Source organism: Nicotiana sylvestris, chromosome 10, assembly GCF_000393655.2.
Source record: "Nicotiana sylvestris chromosome 10, ASM39365v2, whole genome shotgun sequence".
Taxonomy (NCBI): Eukaryota; Viridiplantae; Streptophyta; class Magnoliopsida; order Solanales; family Solanaceae; genus Nicotiana; species Nicotiana sylvestris.
Window position 1 is genome coordinate 3953360 of NC_091066.1, and position 7719 is coordinate 3961078.

Here is a 7719-nt window from a genome sequence, read left to right on the forward strand (position 1 = left end):
TGGTGGTCGAATGCGAGTTTTGGAAGTTTTGGTTAAATTTAGGCTTTGATTTGATGAAATTCAATGATTTTGATGTTAACGATAGTGTTGTGATGATTCGAGCTAGTTTGAATGAGGTAAAAGATCATGTCTGTGCTTTTGGTTGAGGTCCTGGGGGCCTCAAGGTGAATTCGGGTGGTTAAACGAAGAATTCGGAGTTTGTTGCATGTTTGAAGTTTGTTGGTTCTGTCATTTCCGCATATGCGGAAAAGGGACCGCATAGGCGGTTCCGCAGATGCGGCGGGGAGGTCGCAAATGCAGTTCCTGGAGGCTTGGCAATTTACGCAGAAGCGGACAAGAGTCCACAAATGGGGCAATCGCAGAAGCGGTCCATGGGGATTTAAGTCAGACCGCATAAGCGGTCATTTGGATGCATATGCGGTGACCGCAGGTGCGGTTATTTAACCGCAGAAGCGAAATTCGTTGTTGGCAGAAGGTTTTTATATTATATTTCATCCGCGAGGGTTATGCATAATTCCACCATTTTTGAACGTCCTTGGGAGCTTTTGGACGTGAATTTCAGAGGGATTCAAGAGGAATCGACTTGAGGTAAGAATCTTGGTCTTAAAACTCGATTATATGGTGAAATTGGTCTAGAAATTCATAGAAATTAAGCCTAAAATTGATGAACTAGGGCTTGAGTTATTGATATTTCAAATTGGGATTTGATAGGTCATTTGAGCTCGGATTGTTCTTGGTATGTATGGACTCGTGGCGAGACGAGGAATCCGGTAAGGAGAGTTTTGTAATTTTTCGAGAAGCGGTCCCGGGGCTCGGGTTTTGCTAGTTTCGAGATTTTTGCTATTTCTTGGTTGTTTTCGATTGGGTATTGTTCCCTTGGCATATTGTGATATATTTGCTCTGATTTTGGTTAGATTTGACGTGCGTGGAGGCCGGTTTGAGGGGAAAAGGCATCGCGGGCTGGAGATTTCGCCGGTTCGAGGTGAGTAATACTTGTAAATGATATTCTGAGGGTTAGAAACCCCGGATTTGCACATCATAGTGCTGTATTGAGGTGACTTGCACTCCGGTTATGAGCGTGGGGTAGAGCACCGTGGGGATTGTGACTCGGTTCGTCCCGGTTGTTGATTTTACCGCATAATTGACTGAGACTACTTGTTATCATCATGGTTTGGGCTGATTGCCATGTTTTGGGCTTCTTGCCGATTATTTGAATCCTTTAGGGATTGATATTCACTGTTTTTGCATTACTCTGCATATTATATGATCTCGGTCCAAGTTTTAAATACTGCCTTGCAAACGCAACCATCTTTCTAATATTTGAAAACTTAAATGATATTTTACTGACGTTTTGAGCTGAGAACTGTTGTTTTAATATTGCCCAAGTGGCTTATGTGCATTTTTGGATTGTGTATGGATTGGGGTGTGCACCGCAGCAGAGTTATAGTGATTTCTGGACTGTGCATGGATCGGGCTGCACGCCGCAGCGGTGTAATATTGATATTGCGCTTGGGCTGTAGGATCCCCTCCGGAGTTTGAACCCCCACAGTGAGCGCGGGTACCCAAATAGATCGGGCTGCGCGCCACAGCGATCATGTGCATTGCATTGCATTCATGCATTGGTTCTTGTTTGTACTACGTGGCCTGACATTCAGAACTCTCATATCATTGGCATTCACTAGGGTATCTTGCATTGTTACCAGATACCCTAGTGTTATTTGTTAATGGAGTGATATGCCCGAGGGGCTGACTTATGTGCGGACTTGCACTATCTGATTATGCATTTATTTGCTTGACTGTTGGGAAAAAAATAATCTCAAAAGAGGTTTTAAACTGAGATAGATATTTTCCAAAGGATTTTTCACGGTTTTACTGTTTTTCTCAAAGATTTGCACTGCCCTATATAGCATGATGGAGTGTTTTACGTGTTTTCTTACCGTTCAGATATTATTTACTCTTATTACTCACTGAGTTGGAGTACTCACTTTACTCCCTGCACCTCGCGTGCAGTTGCAGGTATTGTTCACCCAGTAGCGGGCCATTAGCTGATGAAGATAATACTAGTGTAGCTGAGCAAGGTGACCGCCAATGTTCGTGGCGCCGGACTTCATCTTTTGAACTCCAGATTTTATTTTGTATATTTATCATTGGCCCTGTAGTGGTGTTCAGTCTTCTTTAGATGGTCGTGACTTGTGATACCCTGGTCGGGTTGTGTTGGGTTGTAATTAATAGTTTTTAATGCCGTTAAGTTGTACTTTCTATACATTTATGTTTAATAACTGTTAAAGAGAGGAATTGGGGTTAGTTAGCTGGCCTTGTTTTCACGAAAGGCGCCATCACGATCGGGTAGGGGAAATTGGGTCGTGACAAAAGTACTAATAAAGTAAAGTTTTTACTCCGCGCTCAGTTATAATTTATGAATGATGCTTAGCTGGTCTTTTCGGATGATCAGTCACACTGGGATTGAGGCACGACCCGGGCTCCCATGGGGGAGGAGGAATCTTGGACAATGGGCAAAAGCCCGATCCAGCAATATCGTGTGTGAAGAAGGGCAATGCTCTATAGAAAAATAATCTTTTGTCTCATGGTAGCCTGCTCGATTCCCCTTACGAAACTTTCATTATTGGGTTAGCCATACACTTCGCATGTTTCTAGTGATTCACATGGCATAATCAAATGATAACACCCACACCGGATATGGACTGAACTGTCTTACAATGTTCTGAACCGAGCTCACGTACCGCTTTAATGGGCTAATAACCCAACCCTTGGAACATACTACAACCTTAGATGGCGAAGAGCCGACATCAAGGTGTCAAACCTTCCCGGTTTTATTGATTTCTAACATTTAGAATGGATTTGGTTGGTATAATGGAAAATAGGAATAGTCGGTGATTCAAGAAGTGACTTTTCCGCCCTTCCACCCTATATGTACAAATAGAATAGCCCATTTATACAGAATGATAGAGGGACTTCTATGATCATCGACCATAGAAATAGAAATAAAGCGTTAATCCACACTTTTATTGTTAGTATGTTCCAAAAAGAATAATACTTTATTATATTTATATTGTAGTAAATCATCATAACGACTTCGAGGTGAATGAGTCTTTGTCTCTCTTTATACTTTTACTAGAATGATTTCCTTTTCTATAGGAAGATAAGAGTGCTTTATTCTTTGATGTGTTCAATCTTGAGAAAACCTATATATAGCTGATAAAAACAAATGTAAACACAGATGACAGACATGTCACAAAATAGAGTTGAGAAATGAACACAGGAATAACCATGACCATTACGCCAACATCTTCTTCTCCTTGACATCTGAAAATTTGAAAAACAAGATAGTGAGTCAAATTATATTATACTTTGTACAGCTTGAGTCAACTTATTCTATTTCAATTTCTTCTACTAATTGAGTACGTTTGTTTTTTTAAAATAATTATTAGAAAGAAAAATATGCATTATAGAGAAATCGGTCAATTACTAATATTAGAAAATTATGAAAACTAAGATGTTGATAGTTGCAATAAACAAACGATCAATGTAGAATTTAACTTCAATACCTTAACTTTTAACTCCTCTAGAAACAAATAATTTCATATTCTGTTGTGCCTTTGACGGGCTCGCTGCTTCTTGCGCCTTCTTATGGTGATTTTGTGTTCTAGTTCTTCAACAATCCAAGAAAGCCAATTGGGAGTCCAAGCTGAAAGCATGAAATATGCTATGTATAATCCAATAATTAGTCCACTTCCATATCCCATAAAAGCAGCTTTCCAAAAATCATTGAGAAATTCATAATTGCTTTTTTGATCATCTAGCGCAAATACATTATTATTTGTCACTGATACCCTGTCATTGCCACAACCTTTTGAAATCGTAAATCCACGTAATTCATCATTACCTTCATATGAATTCTTTTGAAATGTTGCAAATTGAGGTCCTTGAGGGATGCACCCTTCCAGATGATTATAGGAAAGATTTAAGACTTCAAGATACGTGATCTTAGAAGCAAGTTGTTCTGGTATCTTTCCTATTAGCTGGTTAACTGAAAGGTCCAATGACTCAACCAAAGATAAATCTCCCAGTGACTGTGGTATGCGACCTTGCAACCGATTATGAGATAAATTCAAAACCCGAAGTGCAATAAGATCTCCCATAATACTTGGAATATGTCCTTCAAATTTGTTACTTGAAAGATCAATAGCGGTGTAAACTGTCAAAATTCTAACAAGATCAAGATCTCGTCCCTTGGTTGCAAGTGTTACAAAATCTTGGTAATACCCATCTCCAAGATATCTTGGTTCCTTCAATGTTTGATCGATTGACCTCATGGATTTCAACTGTTGAAACAGACTCGTTGGTAAGTTTTCCGTGGAGGCATTGTAAGAAAGATCTAAGATTCGAAGCTTAGGAAACATATTCTCAATTCGTGATGTTCTGATGGGCCCATGCATTTTATTCGATCTCAAGCTTAAAACTTGTAGTCTCGGCAGAGTTCCCAACCACATCGGAGATTTGTCGTTGAGGTGATTATCTCCTAAATCAAGAACTTGCAACTCGTTGCAATTGGCCAAAGATCGAGGGATTTCTACCTCTAGTTCATTGCCACGCATGTTGAAGCTTCTGAGTATATTTCTAGTGCTAAAAGTTGTTGGAAGAGTCCCAAAAAGATTGTTGTGATGCATATCCAAAACCTCAAGATAATCACTCATATTGCCAAAACATTGTGGGATTTCTCCCTTCAGATTGTTTCTACCCAAATCTAGAATTTGTAGTGATGTCAAATTGCAAATAGATAAAGGAATCTCTTCACTTAGATTATTTTGTGACATCATCAAAACATAAAGGCCATTGATATTACTTAAGCATTGCAGAATTTTCCCTTCAGGTTGTTTCTCTCCAAAAACAAATTTTTCAATAATGTCAAATTACAAATAGACGATGGAATTTCCTCATTGAGATTATTTCGAAAAAGAGATAGAGTTTGCAAGTTTCTCAAATGCCCCAATGAAGCAGGAATAGAACCATCTAAGTGTTATTATTCAACTGTAGCTCAGTAAGAGACTTTAGGTTACCTATTTCTTCAGGAATGGAGCCAGAAAGATTATTGGTATCAAGATACAAAAAGGACAAGTTGGTCAAATTCCCCAATGAAGCCGGAATAGAACCATTAAGAAAGTTAGTACCCAACTCTAGGTCAGTAAGAGACCTTAGGTGACCTATTTCTTCAGGAATGGGGCCGGAAAGATAATTGCTATAAAGATACAAAAGCGACAAGTTGGCCAAATTGCCCAATGAAGCAGGAATAGAACCATCTAGAGTATTACCACTCAAAGCTAGCTTAGTGAGAGACCTTAGGTTACCTATTTCTTCAGGAATGGGGCCAAAACGATGATTGGTATGAAGATACAAAAGAGACAAGTTGGTCAAATTCCCCAATGAAGCAGGAATAGAACCATCTAGAGTGTTATTACTCAATTTTAGCTCAGTAAGAGACCTTAGGCTACCTATTTCTTCAGGAATGGGGCCGAAAAGATGATTGCTATAAAGATACAAAAGAGACAAGTTCGTCAAATTCTCCAATGAAGCAGGAATAGAACCATTAAGAAAGTTAGTATCCAATTCTAGGTCAGTAAGAGACTTTAGGTGACCTATTTCTTCAGGAATGGGGCCAGAAAGATGATTGCTATAAAGATACAAAATGGACAAGTCGGCCAAATTGCCCAATGAAGCAGGAATAGAACCATCTAGAGTGTTATTACTCAACTGTAGCTCAGTAAGAGACCTTAGGTTACCTATTTCTTCAGGAATGGGGCCGGAAAAATAATTGTTATAAAGATACAAAAGGGACAAGTTGGCCAAATTTCCCAATGAAGTAGGAATAGAACCATCTAGAGTGTTATGACTCCATTGTAGCTCAGTAAGAGACCTTAGGTTACCTATTTCTTCAGGAATGGGAACGGAAAGATGATTGGTATGGAGATACAAAAGAGACAAGTTGGTCAAATTCCCCAATGAAGCAGGAATAGAGTCATCTAGAGTGTTATTACTCAATTTTAGCTCAGTAAGAGACTTTAGGTGACCTATTTCTTCAGGAATGGGGCCAGAAAGATGATTGCTATAAAGATACAAAATGGACAAGTCGGCCAAATTGCCCAATGAAGCAGGAATAGAACCATCTAGAGTGTTATTACTCAACTGTAGCTCAGTAAGAGACCTTAGGTGACCTATTTCTTCAGGAATGGGGCCGGAAAGATGATTGCTATAAAGATACAAAAGGGACAAGTTGACCAAATTGCCCAATGAAGCAGGAATAGAACCATCTAAAGTGTTATTACTCAATTGTAGCTCAGTAAGAGACCTTAGGTTACCTATTTCTTCAGGAATGAGACCGGAAAGATGATTGTCAGCAAGAGACAAAAAGGACAAGTTGGTCAAATTCCCCAATGAAGCAGGAATAGAACCATTAAGAAAGTTAGTATCCAATTCTAGGTCAGTAAGAGACCTTAGGTGACCTATTTCTTCAGGAATGAGGCCGGAAAGATGATTTCTATAAAGATACAAAAGGGACAAGTTGGTCAAATTCCCCAATGAAGCAGGAATAGAACCATCTAGAGTATTATCATACAAAGCCAGTTCGGTAAGAAACCCTAGGTGACCTATTTCTTCAGGAATGGGGCCGGAAAGATGATTGCTATAAAGATACAAAAGGGACAAGTTGGTCAAATTCCCCAATGAAGCAGGAATAGAACCATCTAGAGTATTACCACTCAAAGCTAGCTTAGTGAGAGACCTTAGGTTACCTATTTCTTCAGGAATGGAACCATTTAAATGGTTGTTCCATATGTAGAGGATCTGAAGCTTGGCAAGTGAACCTATTTGTGATGGGATTGCTCCTGAAATCTGATTGCTTGATAAGCCAAGATAGACAAGATTAGTTAGTTTACCAATTTCAGCTGGAATGGTGCCAGCGATATTGTTCATGTAAAGATCAACATATTCAAGAAGCGGGAGAGATGAAAAGGGAAAATCATAGTGTACCAATAATACTAGCATTTGTTAAATTCAACATGTTTACCCTGCCATTAAAGCATACAACTCCATACCAATCCTTGCACGCATTAGAACTTAGTTTTCATGAAGCCAAAAAGGAATTGTTCTGGTTTTGGAAAGTCCCTTTCCATTTTAGGAGAGCAGTTGCTTCCTCAGTGGAAGAAGCAAAAGTATTTGTAAAGAGATATAAGATAGTGAAAAACTGAAGAAGAAAAGATAATTTGGGAACCATCATCATATATTGTTAAACAATTTTGAGTTGGATTATTGTTGTTTTCGATCGATGAAATTAGTGCAAGGTGTAGTTTTATATTATAGTAAACCATGAGTCCAAGTCAATGAGTCTGTCTACTTTTAAAATGGGGCAGAGAGAAGTAATTACAGACCAACGAATTATTCAAATGTGTATGGCGATTACTTTTCAATTGGTTAAACCTTAAATAAAGTTGTGAACATATATCTCACTTTTAATTTAGTCTGTTTTTTTTTTTCAAAATTTAAGTAAACCGAAATAACCAAAATGCGAAGCCGTAGTCACCACATAATATATTCTCTTCCAAAGCCAAATCAAACCATATTATTATTCTGATTGCAGTTTACTATGAAATGATCATAATCTAAAGAGTTAATATTCTAAAACCCCTTAAACCGTTACATTTTTTT

At 38.6% G+C, this 7719-nt stretch overlaps 1 pseudogene; it reads right to left on the reverse strand.

The window, feature by feature from the left end:
• Window positions 1–3101: 3101 nt before the first annotated feature.
• Window positions 3102–7315, reverse strand: LOC104236760 (receptor-like protein Cf-9 homolog; annotated as a pseudogene).
• Window positions 7316–7719: the final 404 nt, after the last annotated feature.